This window comes from Acomys minous (assembly GCF_964271855.1).
Source record: "Acomys minous genome assembly, chromosome: 4".
NCBI classification, from domain to species: domain Eukaryota; kingdom Metazoa; phylum Chordata; class Mammalia; order Rodentia; family Muridae; genus Acomys; species Acomys minous.
This window is the reverse complement of record NC_140486.1, coordinates 70068038-70095319: the sequence shown is the minus strand read 5'-3', so window position 1 is coordinate 70095319 and position 27282 is coordinate 70068038. Positions and strand designations below refer to the sequence as shown.

At 43.3% G+C, this 27282-nt stretch overlaps 1 pseudogene across 1 annotated transcript; it reads left to right on the top strand.

Annotated features, from left to right (window-relative positions):
- Nucleotides 1–10493: 10493 nt before the first annotated feature.
- On the top strand, nt 10494–11455 carry LOC311596042 (heterogeneous nuclear ribonucleoprotein A1-like; annotated as a pseudogene). Its single transcript has one exon. The product of its transcript is annotated as a heterogeneous nuclear ribonucleoprotein A1-like (transcript).
- The last annotated feature ends 15827 nt before the right edge of the window (nt 11456–27282 follow it).

The following is a 27282-nucleotide window of genomic DNA, read 5'->3' as shown; positions in this document are numbered from 1 at the left end:
CAAATTGGACACACAAAACATCCTCCATAAGTGGGCTGGGAAAGCCCTTTTGAGACAGCCAGTTGGAGTTCCCAGGCAGAGCAGAGTTCTCTGTGGTGAGGTTTTCCAGTGACCAGATAGTAGTGGCTAGAGAGAACACCAACGTGGATTCTCACAACACCTAGTACAAGTGCAGCAGACACTCTTACATCATAGGATGGACAAGGGGAACGGAAGTGACTTATTTTCTGAGCATTCTCACAGACACAGTAGTTTTCCTCTTGGGCTGTTTCATTGTGTACTTCTCACCCTGTCACAGAGGTAAGAGGGGGGCAGCCCATTCCCAGAAAAGGGGCCTTGACAGACACCTTAAGACAAGTGTGTTTCGATCTGAGTGGGGCATGGGGAGGGACAGAAAGAGCTCATGGTAATTATGAATAAAATGCATATTATGATCTAGTTTTGAGAAAAGGCTCCTACCCCAACATGTCCTTTTGAACATCTTAATAGATGCAATTCTGTAACACTGGGGTTGGCCCTTCATTCTAGCTCTTGGCATCCAAAGTGTGCACCTTTCCCCTTAAGTTTATTCCCACATGTTAAGGCTGTCCCATCTGTGGAAATCCCGTAGGGAAACTTGTAATTTATGTCACTGTACTAAGCCTGGCCTTGCTTCAAGGACATCTCAAAATAAGACAATCTGCAGTACAGTTAACAGTCGTAGGAACCACTCTGAACTGTACCCATGTCCTCCATGAAGGGAAAGAGGGAGGTCCAGCTAGCTGATATCACAGCATAGAAAATGGTCAGAGTAAAAGCTTATGGAACGAAGGGGAGAGAGTGGTTTTGTCCCATTGGACTGCAGACTTGGATCCCAGAATCAATGACACTACATATGGCAGCCGTCCATAATAAGCCTACTAAATGGGCAAGGGCCAATAGTGTTTTAAAGGGCAGCAGATATCTCTGTGGATTTATGGATTTATTTTGCGATGGAATAGAATTATTCTGTGGCCAAAAGATGGTAGATCATGTTGATCCCATTCCAATATGCAAATAGGTCTTATACTAGCATTGCATTGGTAATCAAACATGAGAAATGGAATTGAGGCCTCCTTAGAATATGTAATGGTGGTTGTTGGACCATGTGATGGAGCCTTTGAGCCTCATGGGATGAGCTTTCCTTCTGGAAGGACTGGAGACCAAAGATCAGCCATGTGTGCAGTTGGCCATGTCCCCATAATAAAACCTCAGGACACAAGGACTCACAGGAACATTCAGGCTGGCAGGACCCATGCTATGGTCTGATGTTATTGTCAGGAAAGGTAACACTGTTTACACGTGTATAAGGAGAAGACTTGGAAGCCCCATTTCTGGAACCCTCGAGAAGTCTACACTGTAATAAGTCACAGTAACGACTACAACTGCTTTCAGAGAGTTGTAGTGAATTATTAGAACCAAGAGTGACCTTGGGAAACCGTGAAGTCTGCAGTTGGTATCAGAAGTGGGGGGGGGATGGTGATTGGTGGGCCTTACTCCACAGGTTCATTTTGTGATCACATTTGAACCATTCTTTCCTTTCCCCAAACTACACTAAGCATCCTTTAGATGGTTCCTTAGATGCTATTCCAACTGTAGCATAATCCACTGTAAAACACCCTTAAGATCTTAATATAGACATATGCATGAAATAAAAAGTGACTTTAAATGTACAGTAACCAATTTGCTTCCCATTAATAATTCAGCTCTTTTTATTTGTTTCTAAACAAAAAGCCAAGGAGATCCATTCCACAGAGCAATATGCACAGTTTTTATTAAACCCCAAGAAACTCTCTTAAGGTTTTCGGATTATGAAAGTCACCTAATATACTGTGTGACACACTGTGTCACACTACAGCTTCCAGGACAAGATCTTTTTGTTTTCAATTATATCTTATTTTATTCTCTTTTTTTGGTGGGGGAGGAGATTGCAAGTACAGATGACAGATACCAAGGGACAAGGACATGAGTGGGATTGGGGTGCATGATATGACACTCACAAAGAATCAATAAAATGTTTATTTTTTTTAAAGACAGAAAAAATAAAATCACCCAATTCCACATTTTTTTCCTACCAAATTTCTCCTTTAAAATTCCCGCCCCCCATTAAAGTCAAGCTAGACGCAGACATGAGTCAAGAGCAGGTGGCAGCACTTGGTGCCCTAAATGCTCTTTCAATCAGTTATTATTTCCGCTGCGGTCACATAAGCCTGGTCAAAGCAGCTTGTCGGAAGAAAGACCTGGTTTCACTCACAGTGTCTCGGGGTGAAGGTGTGGTAGAGTTCACACTTAGGGGAGTGGTCTTGTAGGATCAAGAGGCTGTTTGCTCACATCTTGGTGGACTAGGGAGTGGACAGCCCAGGGCTGGAAGTGTTGCTGGACTATACCTCTGAAGGCCTGCCCTCTACCTGATCTTCTTCTTCTAGGTGAATCCCACAAAAACAAGGCCGTCAGCTGGTACATAACCTGGAAGAGGGAGGCGAGAAGACTTCTAAGCCATAATAATTGTGTGTGTGTGTGTGTGTGTGTGTGTGTGTGTGTGTGTGTGTGTGTGTGTTGTACATGCTCACCCACGCATTTGTGGGTATGAAGGTGGGCATGGTTCCGGGGCATGTAAGTGGCAGGGCATGTTTGTACAGAGGGTAATCTGAGATGCTGGCCCCTGCTTTCTATCTTGTTCACTGCAGTGTATGCTATACTGCCTAGCTTGAGAGTGTCTAAGCATTCCCTGTGTCTGCCCCCTCATCTTGTGTGGCAAGATTACAGATGTGCCACTGTGTCCAGGGTTACACGGATTCCAGGGCTCTGAACTAGGTCTTCGTGGGAATGTGGCAAGCAATTTACCCACTGAGGCGTATTCCCAGCCGCCCTCCATAACACAGCACTACTCTTTTGCATAGGATACCACATGCACTCCTCACTGTGGTACCATTTATTCCAGTGCATCTGATTTGAATCTATCCAGTCAAGTGCCTGGGGATGAAATAAGCAAAGAGGATGGCAAGGCGATTGCTCTCATGGTTTGCAAAGATTCCACACATTATTCACTTTAAGACCTTCGTTCTGGAGAAAACTGGGATCAGTGGTTTATCAGGCACCAAAGAATTTAATATTCTTGGTCCCCATTTTGCAACTTGCACCCCAAAATTAGATATAATAAAACTATATCAAGACAGAAACAGGGCAATAATACAGAGATGGTTCAGAGTTACAGAGAAAACCAGAGGAAGCAGCCAGGCGTTGTTTCTGCCTTTCATTATGTTTCAGCGGTGCTCACTGGGCTTACCGGCTGCTGGTGTGTTTGGTCTTTCCAGCAGGCTGCAGGCATCGTGCTACAGGTTTGCCTCCTCCTAAGTCTCCTTAGCTCAGATGCAGCATTGAGGAAACTCTGGCTCTACAACTGTCTAACCACAGAAAGAAAACAGAACTGCCTGGTGGCACTCAGAGTGAGGAAAAATATCCCCTTAAAGAGAATTCATGAAGTTCTCTTAACTTCCTAAGGTCATCTTTCATGACTTAATGAACAATAATTTGAAGATATTATTATTATTATTATTATTACTATTACTATTATTATTATTATTATTGTTGTTGTTATTATAAAATAGTTTCAAAATGTGAAAACTAATTTAGAGTTTGATGCCTCTGATCACAGAACAAATAAAATTCTATATACATTTGTTAAAAACTCTACCCCAGCTGAGTGTGTTCACGCATGCTTTTGATCCCAGCACTCGGGAGGTAGAGGCAGATGGAGTTCTGTGAGTTTGAGGCCAGCCTGGTCTACATGTTCAGTTCTGAAACAGCCAAGGTTATGTAAAGAGATCCTATCTCAAAAATAAACAAATAAAAACAAACCAAAAAAAAAACATTGCCTGAAATTAAATGTAGTCTGTCCCCTTTAAGTGTCTGATGCGTTTCCTTATAAGTTCTTTTGGTAAAATGGTCATGGCACATCTGTAATGGCCTAGGTATTTGTCTCAGGCAAACGTTTACCTCAGAGGGGCCTGTGACTGCTCAGTTCCTCACCACAGCAGATGATGGCTCTGTGGCTTAGACCTCACTTACATGTCTGTTGACATTCAGATCATGTGATTACATTCATCTCCGTTGGCTTACTAAGAATTAACTTACCCTAAATATCAGTGCTAGGGTTTCGAGACACTCAGTGGCTGGGAGCACACACTGCTCTTGTAGAGTCTGTTTGATTCCTAGCACCTATGCCAGGTAGTTCACCTGCATCCACTTGTAACTGAAGCTCTGAGACATCTAACACCCTCTTCTGCTCTCTGCGGGCACCTGTGCTCATGCACACATACGCATCTCCCCACACACATGGAATTAAAAATAAAACAAAGACAAATAGCGTCAACAACAGTAATACAAGATTAAAAAGACCAAGCACTGGAGGTCTGCAAAGCTTGTCACATAACTTATAGGATGTCTGGGCCCAGCTTGAAAATGTTCGTTTGGGGCTGAAGAGATGGCTCGGGGCGGTTAAGAGCAGTGACTGCTCTTCCAAAGGACCTGGGTTCAATTCCCAGCACCCAATTGGCAGCTCACAACTGTCTTTAACTCCAAGATCTGACAGCCTCACACAGACATATGTGAAGGCAAAACACCAATATACATAAAATAAAAATAAATAAATTATATATATAAAAAAGAAAATGTTCATTTATAGATGCTCACGTGCACACTTTGGTTTAACAATGTTTGCCCTGGAGTTCTGACCATGAGCTAATTGAGGTAATTTACTGAGATGTGTGAAAATGTTGTGCACCGAGAATGCCCCATTTTCTCTACTTTCTTCTCATCGTCAGAGACTATGTAGGCCACACCAGAGTCTCACTGATGTAGTCTCCTGCTGATGTGGTCTTTTTATTAGTATCTTAAAACTGTTTACTTAAGACAGCCTCTCATGTGGGAGTGGCCAACCGATGACTGGTCTCACTAGAGGCTCACGCCACTAGAGGGAGCCCATCCCTGTCGCTCCCTGGATGGCCAGGATCAGGAAGCTGGGTGGCTCAGAGACCTGAGGTAGAACCAAACATGATTGACAAAACAAAACAAAAAGCCACATTCTTATAACACAGATCAAGCTAGTCTCAGAGTTGGGGTGTTCCTTCACCTTGACAGTGAATCTCTGCTTAAATCCCCGCCTTCCCAGGTGGAGGGATTTTGTTATGATGTCCCTTAAAAGTGCGTACAGTCATATTTTGGGCAGAAAGACATAGTGCGCAGCACAGTCACATAACCACATATGGGTCTGAAAGATTCTGATTTTTATCTGTCATTTTTGAGTCTTGACAACTCGAGAGAGCCCCAATAGTGATGGATGCTTTTTTTTTTGTCCTAAACCTTGAGTTCCAGAGACTTTATTTTCTTCAGCAAAATGAAAAACATGGGACATGTGTGTGCTCGAGTGTTGCATTATAAAACCACACTGTTTGCACACATGTACTACTTTTTGTTGTTGCTGTCATTTATAAAATTTCCAAAAAAAGAGAAAAGAAAAAAAAAGTCCAGTAGTTGTAGCACATGCCCATTCTACCAATGTCCGTGACATAGAGGAGAGTCGTGAGTTTAAGGCCAGTCTGTGTTGCCAGTGAAACTCCGTCTCAACATCTGCCCTCCGGTAAAAAGTAAAATAAGTGTAGTCCAGAGCCGGCAAGGACAGAGAGTAAAAGAAGGCAAATGAACACAATTACTGTATGGTGCATGTATGGATGGAATACCACATCCAGTCCTACTCATTGGTACAATTATATGTACCAGTCATTATAATCATAAAAAAAACAGAAAGTGGACAAAGGCATTTAAAACTTATCTGTAAACATATCATCTCACTTGGAAACAACCACTCTTGTTTAGTATTTTCTGTGTTTGTACTATGAATATACAATACATATGCTTTCGTATGCATGGCCTTGTGGTCTAAGCCGTCACCATTCTATTTTCTGTTTTTATTTTTATTTTATTTTTTTGTTGTTTATTTTTTATTTTCTGTTTTTAATAATTTGATTGCTCTAGTAGTTTCCTGTATGCTGCAATGTAATTCTTCATAACACTCATTTGAAAGGTGCACACACTTTGGTGAAAACACCTTAGATGATGCCCTTTGTCTGGGAGAGCCTGATTGCTTCCGGCGCTTTGCTCTGTTCAGCAGGGTAATGCATATCCTGACATAAAGTTGTGTTCCCACCTCTCTTCCTGAGAAACTTTGTTTGGGAGCTGTTCCGGCTCCTATTTGTAAGCCAGTATTTCATTTTGTCTTCACGAAGTTGCATTTTCTGAAGCCCACTGCAAATCCAAAAATATAAGAAGAGCCTTTCCTTCTTCACTACATGTTTTACTCACCAATTATCCCCATCAGGCCCCCATTTTGAGACTGTTGAGTACTGTCCCTGCAGTCACTAAGCAAGAATAGAAAAACTCCAGCTCAGTTATTTAAATTAGTTTCCTTAGAAATAGCCAAATGGATTCTCCAAAATTTCACCTATTCGGTTCTGACGTTATTTTCACATCTGCTGTACCTCCCCCTGCTGCCAGCACAGGGTCTCAAAACTGCCCTCAGCAAAATTGAATGGAGTTGAGTCCTTGGACCCTGGGAAGGCAGTAAAATGGCACTTTGAAATGAGGCCACTGGTTGGAGGCTTCTCACTTTTCTGAAGGGCTTGTGTCTGCCTGGAAAAGATCTTCCTTAGTTTTAGCTGTTCACAGGCCTCACGTGAGGAGTTCCCCCACATAGCCAACATCGACACATATCCCCTGAATGCTACGTCTGTGTTGCATCTTGTCTTACACGCTCAATTTATGCTTTTCCCAGCAGTGTAAATTCCATTCCCAAGATGTTAGAAAGTGCATCTCAGTGGTCCTGTAGCCTAAAAGAAGTCTCGCTTTGCTCCCTGTGGCAGTAGTGTTGACTGGCCAAGACTGACTGACTGTTTATGGAGGAAGCGCCATACCATTGTTGTCATGCTTGGCTGCCTCAGTCCAAGCCACTCTGTCCTGGCAGAATCAGATGGGGCTGTTCCTCACTGCTGATGAAAAATAACAAGGCAGTTGGTTTAAGGATCTGGTTTGAAGCTTTCACAAAGCCAGCAAGAATTTCACACCATTTTGAGTGCTTCAGGTAAAGAATTTAACAGCTGGTGGGAGTGTAAATTAGAGCCAATTATAATTTGATTGACCTGCCTTGACAATAAAACTGTCTTCCCTAATTTAAAATGCCTAGCAGGAACCTCTCTGCCTCAGTTAGGTGGTGGTTTCAAAGGACGAACAGCTCAAACTAGGCAATTCTTTAACAATGCTGACAGTAATAAAGATTTATTTATATAGTATTGTTTTCCTGCTGAACTAAAATAACTGCATGCAAAGGGAGGAACAGGACAGTGCGCATGGGAATGAAAAAGTTAGAGCGTGGTGGAAAGCTGTGTCTCAGGATGAGGTGTTGAAAACATGTAAATTATAGGAAGATCTGAAGAAAGAGGAAAGAAAGTGTATGAGTTCCAACCTGGGATGCCAGTTATCATAGGTTTTTTTTTTCATAGTTTTAATTAATGTTTTGTTACAATTCAGAAGGCTGGGTTTCATGTGGGCACACTGCACACGTATTTCATGGCACCCTGCTCACATCTTGAACTCCCCCTTCTTTCACATCCCCTCACTTGCCCAGTTACAATACTGTTGAAACCAAATACAGAATTTCAAAAGTTATTTTTTGAAACTGGTTTCAAATGGCGTGAGAAGAGAACACATTCTAGACTTGCCACTGACCTTAGAGGCTACTTTATCCTCCTCCTGCCGTATTGAATCCATATGAAGAAGGTCAGGGTCTGACCATCTCTGGCTTCTTAGTCACACTAGCTCAGCTTAATAAAACCTGCCAGGAGAGGAGCTATGGGTCTCTGCTTCCTGCTTTGCCTTGAATAAAACCTCAGTGTCGTTTCCTTTGGCTTAATTCTGCTGAAGGTGAGCTGCTGGCTTTGCAAGGTGATGCTCAGAGGAGCAGCCCGCTCAACTCTTCTGATTCAGCTCTGCCAGGTAGATGGACTTGACATTGGGCACGTGGTTCTCTCGGAGTCATGGGTTCAACATCTGAACAATGGAAACAGTAGCAACCTCATGGGGGTATAGTGGTATTTACTGGCACCAGGAACAAATAGCTTGATCAGGGTCTGGTCTGGACTCTGGAATATGGTCCTATTTTTTTCCCTCTTTCAATGTCTGCTTTCCTTTCTTCTCCTCTCTGGGGATGGCTGGCTTTCCTCTTCTGTTCACTCTCATAGAGCCTTTCGCAGTGATCTTGGCTGAGACATGGTGAGTAAAGGATGGGAGGAGAAGCACTGTCTGTCTCCATTAAGTGGCACCGGGTCCTCCACTGCATGAAATTTCACATCCAGAGGCTTCAGCTACACAGTCAACTGTGTTTTAAAGGCATCCAATAAAAAATTACAGACATAAATAAAATATAAGATTAAATAACTTTGATCATGTTAGATGTAGACATGATTCCATTTTGTTATTAATTAGTGCTGTTAGTCTCTTAGTGTGCCTAATTTATAGGTTAGACTCCATCATTGGGATGTTCTTATAGGGGAAAAACCTGTGTCTATGTGATCTTAGCTACTAGGGGTCTTGTCATGCACCCTGGTGGATAAAGGGGTACTGAACTTAGACTTGTTTTTAGAACTCACTGGCAATGCTTTTCATCTTGGTCATACCTCTACAATCCTAATATCGTTTGAGAATATTTTATATTAAACACACATTTTAAAGTCACATGGCGTTTATAAAATTAAGCAAAGAAATTAAGACGGCGGTGGCCAAAGCCATGAAGTTTATTTCGTAGATAAGACTTGAAAACTCCAAGGCTTTGACACACTGTACAGGCTTGGATAGAGCTAGAGTCTCATAGCCTTATATATTATGACAAGTGCCAACGTGAAAGCAGTAAGCCTGAGTCTTAGACAGTCAATTTACTACGCAGGGCTACAGATGGTACAAAGCATGTATCGGAGCCTTGTGCTAATAGCTACAAACTATTATACTTCATCGACTTAAGGGAGCAGAAGAAAGTGTATAGATTTTTATGACAGTGGCATCGTTCCTCTTTTAAAATCAATTCTGGATGAGGGTTGGGGTTTCTGAAAGTCCAGTCTTCATATATAATGAGACCATCTCTATTATTATTAATGTGACTTCTTTTACTGCTTGAAAAAAAAGTGACAGCTGATAAAAGATCTGGCTGTATGCATCCTTGTACACAACCTTGGAACTGAAATTCCTCGTGGCTGGCACATCTGGTTTTTGTGAAACTTATCTATAGGAACAGTAAACAGTGAGTAAGGACCCTGTAACCAGCCTCTGGAGTTTGGCCAACCTCAAGCAATGGACCAAGCTCGGCTGCATGAGACCTGTGCACCCGATGGAGGGGGCAGGGTGTGTAGGCAGCTGCTGCCTGCTGGACTGGAACAGGGCAGACACAAGGTGGGCAGCCAGATGCCGTAATGACCCACTGAAGAATCACCACATGTGCTACAACAGAGCTGTAAAATGTGGGGGAAATAATGGCAGCAGATGGACAAAAACCTGGCACACAGCAAGCAGGGAGAGGCCACTCATTTATAGCACAAAGCCCTGCACGGATGGAGGAGAGACAGGGCTTCAGACCTATGCCAGGCTTGCAGAGAGCAACAGGCCCTGTAAGCATCCTGCATCCGTTTTCCGTAGTTACTGACTGCTTGTTCTGCATAACCATCTTGGGTAGATCATCCTGCACTGTGCAGGATGAAGCCAGGCTTGATGACCTCTAAGAGTTGGGGGTCTAATAGGTATTCTCTGGTTTTCTGTTTGGCACTATTTGGGTGCTACAGTATATTGACATCATTTAATATTCTTTTAAAATCTCAACAACCTCCCAATCTTGGTATGGCATAACTTGAAAACCGTAGGAGATAGAGTTTCAGAAGGACAGAAAGTTGGAAGATTTGATGAGCTATGTGTCCAGCAACTGTGCTCCAGGATTGCCTTAGAGCTGTCTGTTAGTACACACACACACACACACACACACACACACACACACACACACACACACACACACACTCGTCATTTCCCCAAAATTATAGTACATGAGGAATGACAAGTCCTTCTCCTGAATTCTATGGTGAAACAAATTTGTTGAAGAGACATCACATTTCTGTACAAACCCACTCATCATGGACATGGATACACACAAGAGCATGCATATGTGTTCTCTCTCTCTCTCTCTCTCTCTCTCTCTCTCTCTCTCTCTCTCTCTTTCATTTAAGTCTTTACAATTATTTGGTTTTTGAGTAATCACTCATTGTCTTCAACATTATTTTCACCACTGTTTCTGTTTCCATTAAAAACCAACCTGCAGGGCTGGAAGATGGTCTAGCGTTAAGAATACTTTTTCAAAGCATCACACTAGGCTCCCATCACCCTGCAAAATGTCTAAGTCAGAGTCTCCCAAGGAGCCAGAACAGCTGCGGAAGCTCTTCATGGGAGGGCTGAGCTTTGAAACAACCCACAAGATCCTGAGGAGCCATTTTGAGCAATGGGGGACACTCATCGACTGTGTGGTAATGAGAGATCCAAACACCAAGAGATCCAGGGGCTTTGGTTTGTCACATACGTCCCTGTGGAGGAAGTAGATGCTCCTATGAACGCAAGACCACACAAGGCAGATGGAAGAGTTGTGGAACCCAAGAGAGCTGTGTCAAGAGAAGATTCTCAGAGACCAGGTGCTCACTTAACTGTGAAGAAGACTTTTGTTGGTGGTATTAAAGAAGACACCGAAGAACATGGCCTATGAGACTATTTTGAGCAGTACAGGGAAACTGAAGTGGTTGAAACCATGACTTGACAGAGGCAGTGGGAAAAAGAGGAGCTTTGCTTTTGTCACCTTTGATAACCATGACTCTCTGATAAGATTGTTATTCAAAAGTATCATACTGTGAGTGGCCATAACTGTGACGTAAGAAAAGCCCTGTCAAAGCAAGAGAAGGCTAGTGCCTCATCCAGCCAGAGAGGTCGGAGTGGCTCCGGAAACTCTGGTGGTGGCCATGGAGGCAGTTTTGGCGGCAATGACAATTTTGGTCTAGGAGAATCGTCAGTGGTGGTGGTGGCTTTTGTGGCAGCCATGGTGGTGGTTGGATATGGTGGCAGCGGGGAAGGCTGTAATGGATTTGGTAATGATGGAAGCAGTTTTAGAGGTGGTGGAAGCTACCATGATTTTGGCCATTACAACAGCCAGTCTTCAAACTTTGTATCAATGAAAGGAGGAAACTTTGGAGGCAGGAGCATTGGCCTTTATGGTGGTAGAGGCAAAGACTTGGCTAAATGACGAAACCAAAGTGGCTATGGAGGCTCCAGCAGCAGCAGTAGCCGTGGCAGTGGCAGGAGGTTCTAACTATGTTACACCAGGGACAAAGCTTAAGAGAGGAAAGCCAGAGAAGTGTCAGGGAAACTTAGGTTACAGCAGATTTGTGACTCAGCCAAACACAGTGGTGGCAGGGCCTGGCTGCTACCAAGAAGACATGGTTTAGACAATACTCATGTGTATGTGCCAAAAGAACTCCAGGGCTGTATGTGTGACTAATTGTTATAGGTTATGTTAGTTTCTGTTCTGTGGAAAATGTAAAGCATTCCAACAAAGGGTTTTACTGTAGACTTTTTTTCACCCATGCTGTTGATTGCTAAATGTAATAATCTTATCATGATGCTGAATAAATGTCTTTTTTTAAAAAAGTGCTCTGTAAAGTTAGTCTACTCTGAAGCCATCTTGGTAAACTTCCCCAACAGAGCAAAGGTAGAGTTCCTTCAGGGCAGAATCAAGTTCCATTTGGAATTTTTTAATGGTTGCTTGGGAAGAGAAGCCATTGTCTTCAAAAACCTTGGTGTAGTTAAAGCACCAGTTACTGTTGTGACTATAGTGAATTTCACTATTGAAAAGGTCATCCAAGCAAAGTCACAACTTGCTTATAAAATAGTTGTTGGCACACACTATGAAATAACAAAATTGAGTAATGGGATCAGATAAAGTAACAGATGGGAATGAAGCTTGTGTATCATCCATTATCATGCGTAATCAATAAACAATTTAATTCTCTTGAATGAAAAAAAAAAGAATACTTTTTCTTGCACACAACCCAGGTTCAGTTCCCAGCTTCCACGTGGCAGTTCGCAACCTCCTAGAACCCCAGTTCAGGAGCCCCAGTCTTTCCTTCTGGCCTCTGACAACACCAGGCACACATGCAGGTACTCAATAAAATAAAAAAGAAATGTGTATTAAAATAAATCAAAGCACTGGAATACTTTTACTGACCTGGATACAAGTTTTTACTTATGGTTCCAAGGAGCCTTCAAGAAAAGGGGATTGACGTATACTACAAGGCATTTAAATGTGCAACTATCTTGAATTCTAATGGCCTGTGAGGGACAAGAAGCTGAGCTGTGGGCCTGCTCCCTCCCCACATCCTGCTTCCTTGTTTTATCACTAGAGCAGATTGGTGTGGCGCATTAGCCTGCAGGCTGTCAAAAGAGCCAATCACCAGCCAAGAAAGGACTATACCAGTTACCTGTTGGTATGTTGTTGTTTGAGAGACAGAGTCTCTTGCCTGCAGCCGCATGTCTACACCAGGTTCCATTGTCCTTAGAAAATACACATGATGCAGGTATGTAGAAAGTTTAATGCAGAATTGTGGCTTGTAGCTTTGTTGTCAGAAGTGAGCCATGTTCAAGCCTGCAAATGAACAGGCTGCACTCCTGGAGGCAGTTTTGGTGGCAATGACAATTTTGATCCAGGAGGAAACTTCAGCAGTGGTAGTGGCTTTTGTGGCAGAGTCTGCAGAGTTTTCAAGTTGCGAACACAGTGAAGCAGGTGACAGTAATGGGTCATTGAAGACGATAATCTTAGTGTGCAAGCATACGACTGACTGGTAGATTAACAGAGTAAGTTTTCCTTGTATAAAAGCAAAGTGGGAGGTCATGACTGTGGGAAGGAAACACAGAATTTTTTTTGTATTTCCTAACGTGTCAGCAGCTGTGCTCTGCTAATTTCTTTCCATCCTTAGAAAAAGTTGCAGAATATCATCCTTATTTGAAAATTAATTTTGGCCTCTGTGCTGGTTGTTTTTTTTTTTTTTTCAACTTGACACGTACAGACATATCTGGTAGAGGGGAATCTTAATTGAGAAAATGCCTCTATAATGTTGACCTCTAAGCAAGTTCATAAACAGTTTTCATGATTAACATTTGGCATGGGAGGGTCCAGTCCACTGAGTATGGTACTTCCCCTGCGCAGGAAGCACCACATGGTGTAGGAAAGTAGACTGAGCCAGCCAGTGAACAGCATTCCTCTGTGGCTTCTGCTTAGTCCTTACCTCGAGTTCCCACTCCGACTTCCCTCAGTGATGGAGTGTGGCCTGAGATCTGTAAGATGAAATAACGGCCTTCAATCTTTTAGCCGTGCTTTTATCAGAGCAGTAGAAACCCTAACTAAGGCAGTCTTTTAGTATACAGTATAAGCCTGTGATAGGAATCCAGCATGTAGTGCTTGACGTAACACATTTCTTTGAGAAATAGAATGTTTATCCCCCTTTTCACCCCTCATGTATGTTTTGATTCAGTCTTCCTATTTATCCCTAGTAGACATTTTAATTTCTTTGTATCCCAGCATGGTATTGAATCATGGTCATCCTCCTGACATCCAACTTAGTCTGCTGAATGCCAGGATAGCAGGATAGCTAGCAGGTGTGTACCACCATGCCCAGGCCACTCCCCTTAGTCCATCCTTTCTGCCATCCACAGACTTCATTAACCACTTATCCAGTGCCTATTACATTTTAGACATCAGATTCAACACCCCAAGAAACAGACACACCAAGAAAAGCTAGCCTCTGTCTTACATACCTGATGTGTCCTGTTTGGCTCATGGTACTTATAGTATGAGTAAGGGTTCCATCATAGGAAGATACGCTTCTGCTTTTAGCCACTCAGTGTGATGTTAATTGTAGGCTTTCCGTGATGTCCTTTATCAAGTTGAAAGGCAGTCATTAATTTCTGAAAATTTCACAACTTAAATTATGAATATCTCATTGTATGATTTTTTTCTATATCATCATTTGTTGTACTGATAAAGTATTTATATTAATTGTAGAGGGTCAACATCTTGCAGTATTCATTTGACTACTACATATAATTCTTCTCATATGCATCTATATTTCTTAAGAAAATTTCCATTTTATTCATAAGGGCTACTGGTCCACCACGGTTTTATTGTAGTTCCTTTGCTTGGCTCCAGTAGGGAATGCTGGCTTCATATGGAATGCTTCTGTGAATGTTCCATAGTTACTGTTTTCTGCAAATGGATTTGTAGGATGGGGATTAGAATTCAAATGTAAGATTACTCTTCATGCACATTATATATATACATGTATATATATTTCTATTCTAATATGAGTTATTGTACCCATATAACTCAATTATAATACAAGGTTTATTTGCAATGCTTTGAAAGTGCTATCAAGCTGTTTAGGAGAAATAAGTTATACAAATTAAATATTAGTAGATTAAATCATGGTCATGTCAATTGCTAGTCTATTTTTATCACAAGAATATACATCTTAGGTACAACAGATAGATATAACTCTATAGAAAGACAAGGTCTTCAAAAACCCCAGAGACATGCAGAATATGGCATTTTAAAATGTTTTTATTACAAAGGTTCATTGACAATGAGACAGATTAACTCCTGGCAACACCCAGCCTACCTCAAAAAAGGTGATGAGCATCAAAGAACCACCTTATGGAGATGGCTTCAAATGTTTCAAACTAGCCACTGGACAAAAGGTCCTCATTTCTACCACAGACAGAATTCTGCCTTAAAAAAAAGGGCAAGCTTGGATATAGGCAGAGTCAACAGCCAAACTGTGCCAAGACAGGATAAGCATGTGCTCAATAGTTCCTGCCTCACAAATATGTCTGTCAGTATTGAGCCAGAAGGCTGAAAAAGATGCTCCAATGTTTAGAGAGTTTTTGGTGACTATTCAGGTAGAAAACTGTCTCTGTCATCTTTTCATTTGGAAAGCTACTAACCTGCACTCCCGGCATACTCAAATAATCAGGTTTATTCCTTCTCAAGTCTCTGAGGGAGTGGAAGACCAGATAGCTTAGTTTTACAATGAAGTTTAATTGTTTAGGGGTTAAGATGTTTTTAGGTCTAGGTAGGTGTTCTATGTTGACAATGACAATATATGAAAGAGATCAATTTATATTAGAAATTTAGATGCACCAAGATAGGAAAGATGTCTTCTTCAAGGCTGCCAAACACAACTAGCCAAAACACTAAGAATGTAACATGTATATAATTCCCAATTGTGTCACGGTTCTTTTTACCATAGGTAATCTATTGTATATATGTGTAAGAATATAAATGTATATGTACAAAAATAAAGTAATTTAAAAAAAAAAGAAAAAAGACAACAAAAGGAGATCAAGGGGATCCAAATGGGAAAAGAAGTAAAATTATGCCTATTTACAGATGATATGATAGTGTACATAAATGACTCCCAAAATTACACCAGAGAACTCCTACAGCTGATAAACACCTTCATCAAAGTGCCTGGATACAAAATTAAGTCAAAAAAATCAGTAGCCTTCCTGTATACAGATGGCCATCATGCTGAAAAAGAAATTAGTGAAACTACACCTTTCATAATAGCCACAAATAATATGAAATATCTAGGAGTAACTCTATGCAAGCAAATGAAAGGCTTGTTTGGAAAAAACTTCATATCTCTGAAGGAGATTGAAGATGACATCATAAGATGGAAGGATCTCCCTTGTTCATGGATTGGGAAAATTAAGGTAATAAAAATAGCCATTTTACTAAAAGCAATTTACAGATTCAATGCAATCCCTACCAAAATACCTACACAATTTTTTAAAGGCACTGAAAGATCAATTCTCAACTTCATATGGAAAAACAAAGAAACAAACAAAACCCAGAATAGCTCAAACAACCCTATACAATAAAAGATCCTCTGGAGGAATCTCCACACTTGGTCTCAAGCTGTACTGTAGAGCAACAATAATTAAAACAGCATGGTACTGGGATAGCACTAAGCTAGTTAATCAATAGAATCAAATCAAAGACCCAGAAATAAATCCACACACCTATTAACACTTGATTTTTGACAAAGAAACCAAATCTATTCAGTAGAAAAATGATAGCATCTTCAACAAATGGTGCTTGTCTAACTGGATGTCTACATGTACAAAAATGCAATTAGACCCATATTTATCACCAAGCATAAAACTTAAGTCCAAGTGGATTAAAGACCTCAACATAAAGCCACAGACACTAAATGTGCCATAAGAAAACATGGGGAAGAGTTTGGAACTCATTGGAACAAGGGGGTTGATGTTCCTGAACAGAACACGAACAGCCCAGGCTCTAAGGTCAACAATTAATAAATGGGACCTCATGAGGCTGAGAAACTTCTGTAAGGCAGGAAACACTGTCAACAGAACAAAATGACAGCCTACAGATGGGAAAAGATCTTCACCAACCCTACATCTGACAAAGATATATCCAAAATATATAAAGAGCTCAAGAAATTAAATACTACCTAGCCAAATAACCCAATTGAGAAATGGGGCTCAGAACTAAACAGAGAATTCTGAACAGAGGAATATTGAATGGCTGAGAAACACTTAAAGAAATGCTCAATTCCTTAGTCATCAGAGAGATGCAACATCAAAACTCTGAGATTCCATCTTACACCCACCAGAATGGCTAAGATCAAAAACTCAAGGGACAGCACATGCTAGCGAGGATGTGGAGAAAGGGGAACACTCCTTCATTGCTGGTGGAAGTTCAAGCTTGTACAACCACTTTGGAAATCAATCTGGCACTTTCTCAGAAAACTGGGAATGGGGCTACTTCAAGACCTGGCTATTCCACTCCTTGGAATATACCCAAAAGATGCTCCACCATATAACAAGGGCATATGCTCAACAATGTTCATAGCAGCCTTATTCATAATAGCCAGAACCTGGAAACAACATAGGTGTCCCTCAGCCAAATAATGGATAAAAAAATACTGTGGTGCATTTATACAATGGAATACTACTCAGCTATTAAAAACAAGGAAATCTTGAAATTTGCAAGCAAATGGATGGAACTAGAAATGACCATACTGAGTGAGTTAACCCAGACCCAGAAAGATACACATGGCATATACTCACTTATAATTGGACACTAGCCCAACAAGGATGCTCCCTGAAAGTATTCACTTATCAGGAGATTGGGATAGATGCTGAGGACTCCAGGTGAGAGAGGTATGGGAGAATAGGGAAATAGAAGGATCCAGAGGTCCTAGAAACCTACAAGACCATCAAGTCTGGGGGATTTGGACCCAGGGGGCTCTGCTCAAACTACTGTACCAACCAAGGACAACACATGCAGTAAACCTAGAACCCCTATTCAGATCTAGCCAATGGACAACACATGATTCTGACATGAACTCTGGTGCCCCCTATTTGACCTCTCCCCCCTTGGGGAGGCCTGTTGGCACTCAGTCATAGCTCCCTCTCTCCTCTCCTCCCAGATCCCACCCTCTCCCCGACTTCCCCCTCCTTAATTCCTCAGAAAAGGGGAGCCTGGCCCACCCCAAGACCCACCCCGTGGAAGAGAGCCAACCTCCGACACTATTAATGAGACTCTGCTAAGCTCACAGACAGGAACCTAGCAGAGCTGTCCTCTGAGAGGTCCCACCAGCAGCACTTCGAAACAGATGCTGAGATTCATAGCCAAACATTGGGCAAAGCATAGGGAGTCTAGTGGAATAGTTGCTTTTCTATTGCTGTGATAAAACACCATAGCCAAGGCACCTTGGAGAAGGAAGAGTTTACTCTACTCGTCTTACTGCCCCCGGAGGGATTATGGTCCATGAAGGTGAAGAGGAATCACCGGCAATTGACAGCTGCATCTTTTCCCACAAACAGGAAGCAGAGAGAGCAAACTCAAAATGGCAGAAGTCTTTAAGCTCTCAAAACCTGTCCCCAGTGATACACCTCCTCCAGCAAAGCCACACCTCCTAAGCCTCCCCAGATGGTGCTACAAATTGGGGATCAAGAATTCAAATACCTAAGAATCCGGGGGACACCTCTTCCAAAGCTCCATAGCAGCCGCTTGTTCACCGTCACATCATCTCTTTTGTATCTGGTGAAATGATTTCCTCCCGCCTTGCTTGTCAGGGTTTTCTCTGCTTGGTTTTCAGCAGTTTGGAGTCAATGCATCACACTGTGGTTCTCCTTGTGCTTATTTTATTTAATGCTTCTTTATCATGTTCTGGGAGATTTCAGCTATAAATTTCCCAGCTGTTTCCCTGTTCCCTTTCCCTGGCTTCTGCTAGGACTCTCTGTACACCTATGTTAAATTTCTTGATATGATCTGAAGAGGCCCCAGAATGTCCCCTTTTACATCATTTATTTTTCTCTGGTCCTCAGATCTAACTGTTGCTATTCATTTGTTTTCATATTCTCTATTATCTGGCCAATTCAGATTTTCAATTGGTCCTATTTAGAGGAAAACTTTTATTTCAGTTATTTTCTTAAGCTCTAGAATACTTCCATTTTGCTCTTTAGTTTTTATTTCTCTGTCGAGACTCTTCATTAGCATATTTTCCTTTAGCCTTTTAAGCATTCTTTTCTTAATTGTTGGAACATTTTATAGCGCCTCTCTATAGTCTCTTCTGCTGATTTAACCTGTAGGTCGCTCAGAGTCAGCTTATGATGCTTTCCTTCCTCCCCTAGAGTGTGGGTACAGGGTCCCTTTCCACTTGTTTGTTTTTATAGAGCTAGTAAGTTACACTTTGGAATTAACTCCCCTCAGGTTGTGCCCAGTGATATCTCTACCCATCAGTCTTTCAAGTTCAGTGTGTGTGTATGCATGAGAGAGAGAGAGAGAGAGAGAGAGAGAGAGAGAGAGAGAGAGAGGGAATGGTGTGTTCATTTGGGTTGGTAGTTTACTTCCAATTCTTTGAGTAGTCTTGGTATGTAACCCAGGCTCATCCAGAACTCTTGGTTTTTTCACTTCGGCCCCTAGTGCTGGGGTGACAGATGTGTGTCATCACACCTGGCATATTTCTATGTTTTAGTCTTGCCATCTAGAGGCTATTCTTCCTTTGGTGTTATTTAATGTTAAGTTAATGGCATGGGCTCCAGTTTTGTTCAAGCTTTTTAATGAATTGGACTCTATACGTCCCAGTTGAGATGTGTGTGCTTGGGGAAAACATTTGAAGTCATAGCAAGTGCTCGAGTCTCTCTTGGTTTTCACATTTCCAAGCGTCCTTGGGCTCACTCTCCCCCCAACCACGCCCCCCACCCCCGCAACTTGTGCCATTTTGCAGTCAGCCAGGGATGTGCAGAGTGGAGTGTTGTCAGACCTTCTGTCTGAATTCCAGGACTGGTCATTACATTCCTGGTTAGTTGGCTGCATATCCTGAGGACTGCAATTTTGGTGTAGAAAAGATGGTGTTTAGTGTCTATTCCAAATGGACTTATCTGTTTCCAGGCCTAAAAGTCCTGCTTGTGTGTCCCACCTTCTTGCCCCAAGGCAACACAAGTTTCTTTGACAGGGAAATGCCCTTTGGACCAGCCTGAGATGGTGTGCCATCATTCTTTTTTTTTTTTTAAGTCAATGTATTTATTCACTTTACATACCAATTTTAGCCCCTCCCTCTTTTCCTTCTGGTCTCACCATCCCTCCTTCTTTCCCCCTCCCCTATTCCTCAGAAAAAGAGAGAGGGGGCCTCCTACCTTCCCCGCCCAGCTCATCAGGATGAATTCTTGCTAGTCCTGGGGAGAGGTGCCTCAGTCACCATCTTCCCTTCCAAGCGCTGTCGCTATACAGGTTCCAGCATGAACACTTAATGCGTTTCCTTTCTTTGGTAGGTTTCGACAGTGAAATAAATGTTTATAGAAAAGACAAAGAGCCATGGCTATTTCTTGGGAGTAGATTGCTTGCCTCACATAGCTAAGACCTGGAGTTCAATCCCCAGCATCACTAAATAAGAAGACACTATTATCTGATTCACAGTTTATATCACCCAGCCTCTTCATGGTTCTATCACTAAAAGATTAATTTCGCTCTCACAATAGAGCCGATAGAGGGTAGCATTTGGTAAATATGCAGCAAGCACATTTTAATTTTGATTTTTTTACTCTTTTTGAAACAGGGTCTCATATAGCCTAGCTGCTGACCTTGAACTTGCTATGTAGCCAAGGATAGCTTTGAACTCCTGATGCTCCTGTTCCCACCTCCAAACGCTGGGGCTATGGCATGTGTCACCATGTCCTGTTCTTGTGGTTCTGGACAACAAACCCCTGGCTTCATGACTGCTCTGCGAGCCATCTAAGCAACTCAGTCAGTGTCCCTGCTTAATGGCTTACTGAAAGCCAGGCTCTGCTGAAAGTCTTTTAAAGAGTAATAAATTCTGTATCTCAGGATGCCTGTTTTTTTTTTCTGTTTTAGTTTTGTTTTTAGGAGACCTATAATATTTGTTGAGTGAATGTGCATACCTTTAATCCCAGTACTAGGGAGGCAGAGGCATGTGGATCTCTGTGAGTTCGAGGCCAGCCTGGTCTACAAAGCAAGGCCAGGACAGCTAAGGCTACACAGAGAAACCCTGTCTCAAAAAAACAAAAACAAAGAAACAAAAAGAAAAGTTCTGAAGGACCAGCCAAATTATCTTTGCTTTCATAAGACAGGGTAATTTTACAGGAATAATCTAGAATTTTTTTCAAGCATTGTTTAGGCAGTAAGAAGACTGGTTTATTTGAACTATTTTCTTTCTTTCTTTCAAGGTAAAGGGAATCTCTTACTTTCCTATACCCTATGAGAAGCCCTTAAAGGAACACAAACTCACTTATTTTCATCTACATAAAGAAAAAAGCAGAACAATTACAAAGTAGATAACCTGTTTCCCCCTTTCCAGTTCAGATTTGTGCACAAGCTTGTCAGTTGGAGGTACATGCAGAGGCTGTGTCAGCACTAAAATGGGGATGATGCGGATGATGGTGATGATTATGTATTTCATTACCAAATGTTCCTATTTAGAGATCAAAAAGTGCTAGCTATGAAGGAAGCCATCCCCATAAAGGCAAGACAGTTTTCAAGTTTCAAGACAGTGTGGGTGGATTGGGTACGTAACTATCTCTAAAGAGCATATTGAAACTGAAACTTTGTATCAGAGGTCTTAGATTGACAACCTGAAACCAGACCACAAACTTGGTTCATTTGGCCTAAACTATTGTAACAAAAGCTCTTATCAGTTGAACTAGAGATTTCCCACAGAGGGAGACGGCTCAGTTGGTAAACCTCACGCCTATCTCCAGAACCCAAGTCAAAAACAACGAGGCAAGGTAGCACACTTGCTTTTGTAGGCTCAGCTCTAGGGAGGCAGAGAGAGGCAACTCCTGGGGCCTCCCTGACCAGGGAGCTTAGTCTACATGGTAAAAATGCATACCAATGACGCTGGGCATGGCAGGGCACGATTATAAACACAGCACTGTGGAGGTAGGGACTAGCAGAGCCTTGAGGCTTTCTGGCCAGGCAGCCTAGGCTATCTGGGGAGGCCAAGGCTAATGGGAGAGACTCTGCCTCAAAATTCAAGGTGGACCACCCCTGAGGTAACCCACATTGTCATTAGCTGAAGTTGTCCTCTAGTCTCCACAGGGTCACACCTGCGCGCGCGCACGCACACACACACACACACACACACACACACACTCCAAAAAGTTGCATCAAGTAAAGTTAAAATCCAGAGAGGAGAACTGGCAGTATTAAGTATCAATGACATGAAGTGAAATCAGCCCAGATGAAATGCATCTATCCGCGTATTCACTCACTGTCCATCACTCACAGCGAACTTCTGGCCTGGGTGGCTTCATCGTCCCCTTCCTCCCAGGGCTGATACCATAATTAAACAGGTGCTCCAAACAGCGTGCACACGGGGACTCACACTGCAGGCACGCTCGATCCTCTAGGAAGATTGACAGCTCCGTCCCTCAACCCACCCACCTCCTAGTAACACTCGTTCTCGCTGTAGTTGCTTTACTAGCGACTAGTGGTATTTGTACAGGGTTTCACATGCTGTTAATTTAAAAGGAGTAAGGGAACATATGAAATCGGAGACATTTTACCTGTAATTGGGCTGAGCAGTCTGCTTCTCAGAAGCAGAAACTTCCAAATTAGTGGGATCAGGCAGCTAATTATTACAGAGGACTGTGCCGCGTCTAAGGCCATGTTGCCGTGGGAGGGAGGGTATCATTAGAGACCAGGGTGGACCATTCACTGCAGATGCATGCTAATCCTTCAGTAATTAGGACAAAAATCACACGCCAAGTAACCTGAACTCCAGGCTCCCAAGGCCAACCAGTAAGACCTGTAAACAGGAGGAGAGCAGAGGCTTTCACTCAGTGCCAGCTCTTTCCTATGCACCTGCAGTGTGCCTGTGCTGGGCAGAACCAGCGTCCCTTCCATCACCCTGCCCGGGGAAGGCCAATCTGTCTGCAAAAGGACATGGAGAGATGAAGGGATGGGGACACTTCAAAGGAAAGATCTGAGTGGACGGTCTGGGACCCTGCCACCAGGCTCCCTGTCTCCTGGGAGATACCATGGCAGATTGTTGGAAGGAGGCTCTTCTCCAAGCTCTCCTATCTGCATGGAGGCGGGTCTGGTGCGCCTGCGTTGGCGGTTGAACTTGTGCCAGCAGCAGGTAGACTAGTGCTCTCTGGTCAGGCCCATCATGGATTATGGATACCCAGTTTTCAAGCATCAAAGAACACGTGCTGTCCACCAGGCATGTGCAGATGTGCAAGCGTAAGGAGAGGGTGGGCTGTCGTGAAAACAAGTATGATGCCAAAGGGAATCGGGAGGCCTGGGTCCACTCTGGCCTCTGTATGCCCTCAGCCAAGGGCTGTGCTGTACGGCTAACACTCTGCCTTTTCTTCCTGCAGAGCACGCCCACCCACCATCGCTGCTGTCTCCACCCATACCGGAGGAAAACCATAGTCTCAGGGCCAAAAAACCCACAGTAGCCTACCTAGGGTTTAGACTCCCTTTTGAAGAGGTCCTGATTTTCCAGGAGGAAAATAAAAAGAAAGAACATACACTAACACACACATTGATGCAGAAGTCTTATTTATTAATTGAAAACGCATTGGAAATCTGTACTAAGAATAAAGCTTGAGACTGGAGAGATGGCTAAGTGGTTAAGAGTGCTGGCTGCTCTTCCAGAGGTCTTGAGTTCAATTCCCAGCAACCACATGGTGGCTCACAACCATCTACAATAGGATCTGATGGCCTCTTCTAGCATGCACATATACATGCAGAGCACTCATACAGGAAAAAAAAAAAAAAAAAAAAAAAAAAAAGAACAAGGCTTATAACGTGAATCAAAATGAGCCAGTGCAAATTAAAGGAGCATGCCCACTGCAGACTACAAGTTAGGCTAATCGCTCCACTTGCCACAGAGAGGAATAAAATTGCAGGAGTGTGAAGTGTGTAAAGGATTCTGCCACCCTCCCGGGGCTCAGAGACCCATAGATTGGAGGAAGTGAGCGCCTTTCTGACCATAGAACTCCTCACTCAAATAGCAAGTTAGAAAGCTCCAAGGAGACTTTTAAGGACACCATTGTTGGCCCCTCCTGAAGGAGACAGCCTGGCGCACAGCGCCACCTAGCGATCACATAAAATTTCCCTGGCAATCGTCTTTGCAGTAATTGGCCCCGGTAACTTCTATGAAGTAGGGCAAAGAAAATAAATCCATCAAAGCTGACTGAATAACAGAGGAATGCCAGCTGCAAGCAGTTTTGACTCTTGATGCCTTCAAAAGCCAGGAAAGTTAATCCTTGCCTTATGTTTCTTTCTCCGTGCCCAAAAGGCAGTGGAACTAGTCACTAAACCCGGGGAGGTGAAGCAGGTCACTAGGTTTATAATGGAGTTGGTAACGGCTTTTCATTTTTTCTCTGCATCCTGGCAGCAGGAGATAGGCAGCTCGTTATAACTGAGAGGGGGCTCCTGGCAAGCCTGCTTGCTGGGTGGATTTCTGTAGGCGTGGGCTCGCTGGGAATATTATTACCTCACGGAGTCACAGATTTAATAGCATTTCTTCCACTCCATTCAGCACAGCGCTGAGTTGCTGTGACTCTGGCTCCAGCACGCACACTGCCGACGTGCTTTGTTCTCTGCTCTGTGAGCTTCGCAGCTTCATGGTGCCGCTTGGGTCCTGGCCCTGCTGCCCGCCCTTGCCCACGGATGCAGGCTCTCAGACAGCTCTCCTCGGCATCCGGTCCTTCCCACCCACCTGGGCCGTGTCTTCCTTTCCATTCTTTGACTCCCCCCCCCCCCCCGCCCCTTTGTTCAACACCATCAAGATAGCTAGCATTTTGGTGCACCTACCATGTTCCAGGCATCAGGCCAGGCGCTTCACACGTAATTTGCCATTTGAGATGGCTCTCTGTGTGTTGGTGGCTTAGGAGCCCGAGCTACGTGTGAAGCACAGTCGGGCTTGGAGTGCCCTCTCTCCCCCGCTGTTCCCAGTTTTCCGTGTTGCTACCACGGGGAGGCACAGAAGCCATAACAGCCCTGACTGCTCGCTCTGTCCTTACTCCTAGGAAAGGACTGGGTGATTTTAACAGCGGCGAGTGTCCTGGTTTTGTTTCTGTTGCTGTGATAAACACCCCCCCCCCCCGCCCCCAAAAGCAACACAAAGGAGAAGGGTTTATTTGGCTTACAATTCCAGCTTACATTACATCCGAGGGGATATCAAGGCAGGAACTCCAAGTTACATCTCATCCACAGACCCGAGCAGAGAGAATAAATGCACACTGTCTACTGCTCGAGTTTTTCTGTTCTCTCATATAGTCCAGGGTCCCAAACCAGGCAATGATACCACCCACAGTGGATTGAGTCTTCACATGTGGATTAAAGCAATCACGAATGCCATCTGCAGGCCTTCCCCGCGGGCCACAGATCTAGACCGTTCCTCATTGAGACCTTCTTTCAGGGCATTTTAGGTTGTATCAAATTGATGGTTAAAACTAATTACCGTAGTGAGTTCCAGAAAGAGCTTGGGTGCCCAGGTCTTCTACTCCCTCTTCCTGCTCAGCTAGAGGCAGGAACACACACTCTGGTTTGTCTGTCTTCCCAATTTCACAGAACTGGATCGTCCCCCCGGTAATGCCAGGGACAAAGAGGGCATACCCAGATTGGAGGCTCATTGCAGGCAGTTGGCTTGCTGTTGACCTCACCCACAGCCTCCATCACTGGCACTGCTCATAATGAAACAATGTTTTCATCTGCCCATGTCCTGGCTCAGAACTTTGCTGTGTTCTTGTTTGGCAGCTTCAACTCTGTAGGTCAGAGCATTTGTTATTAAATACGAAGTTGTGGGGTGGGGAGATTTGAATTGCACTTTAGTGGATTCAGACACAAGTGAATTTTATTGTGGTTGTTAAGTTTTTTTTTGTGTGTGTGTGTGTGAGCTCAGACAGCTTTTGTTTTTGTTTTTGTAGTGTAAAGAATGTTCTGGACTGTCATTCAGACACTATGGGCTCTATTCTGGACTTAGAGGCTTCAAGCTCGGCCACTTGGAGAAGCAGTGCTAGTCTTTAGCGCCTCATTTGCAGGCTGAGATTCCTCAGGTAACAGGACAGTGATCTGAGGGCTCCAGGCTGAGGTACTTCTACCTGCTGTGACAAGCCACTGCCTCCTTAGTGTTCCTCTCCTTGAAAACCATTGCATTTTCCAGAGACAGTAAATTCATGGAGCAGGTGCCTGAGGCTAACTGTACCTTCACCTTCATTCCAGCTAAGCAAAGTGTTATGCACCATCACCCTCCCACCACCATCACCTCCACCACCATCACCTCCACCATCGTCACCACCATTACCACCTCTACCACCACTATCACTAACACCATCATCAGCACCACCAGCACCACCTCCACCACCACCAGCAGCACCATCATCATTATCATTACCACCATCGTCATCATCAACATTACCATCATCATCACCACCAGCACCACCTCCATCACCATCATCACTACCACCTCTACCTTTACCACCATCATCACCTCCACCACCAGCACCATCATCATCACTTCCACCATCATTACCAACATCACCATCATCATCATCACCTCCACCATCATTATCAACATCACCACCATCATCATCACTACCACCACCACCTCTACCACCTTCACTTCCACCACCACCACCACCACCACCATCACCATCATCATCATCATCATCATCACCACATCTACCTCCACCTCCATCACTATCATCATTATCATCTTGGAAACTAAGCTGGGACTCTCGGGGTTGGCAAATTATTTTCCTCTTGATTTTTAAATGTTAAAATTCTTGATTTTTTAAAAGAGTGCCCTGTTGTGAACAACACTCATGAACCTAACAACCAAACTAGCTCTCTTGAGAAGAATGACATCATGTGGGCTGTGGGAAGATGGTGGAGCTTCAAGTCGGGTGGAGGTAACTTTGCAAAGCAGGCGCATGGCTTCCATTTAAGATGCGAAACTAGGATCTGAGGAAAAGGCCTTTACCAGTTGCATCCTTGGGCTTCTCCAGATCCTGTTTATAGTGTCAGGATGCTTCAGCACTATTTTATGCTCTTCCCTTTAAAGTAATTTCTTGTTCCTGGAGACTTCAGCTCACCACTCTGTCCAGACCCTGTCTGTATTCTGAATGGTCATCATCAAACCTTCCTTCCAAGCTCAAGGTCATCCCTGTCTTCAGTGGAAATGAGTCGGGTAGGAGCTAGCTTATATTTATAGGAAACAAAGGGTTGGAATAAAATGTAATTAATGGGATGTACCTGAGTAACAGTGGTAATGCTTAGTGTTAAGTCGCTTCTGTTTCTATTCACTTTCTGGTGAGTTCATCCATCTTCTATAATATCATAATTTATTTATCTGTCCCTGTTTTATTTATTGAGCAGCTGACCTGGCACTGCACTGGGGCATGTAGGCACAGACATGAGCTATCTCTCGTGTACGGTAAGATGTAGGTAACACCCTTGCCTGCAGGTAGAGTGGTGAGCATGGTGCTTAAGTCAGCTAGCAGAGTTGCAGACTCTTTGGTCACTTTCATTTTGACATTTTTATCAGCTTCTTTAGAAACATGCTTTGATAGTCAGGGATA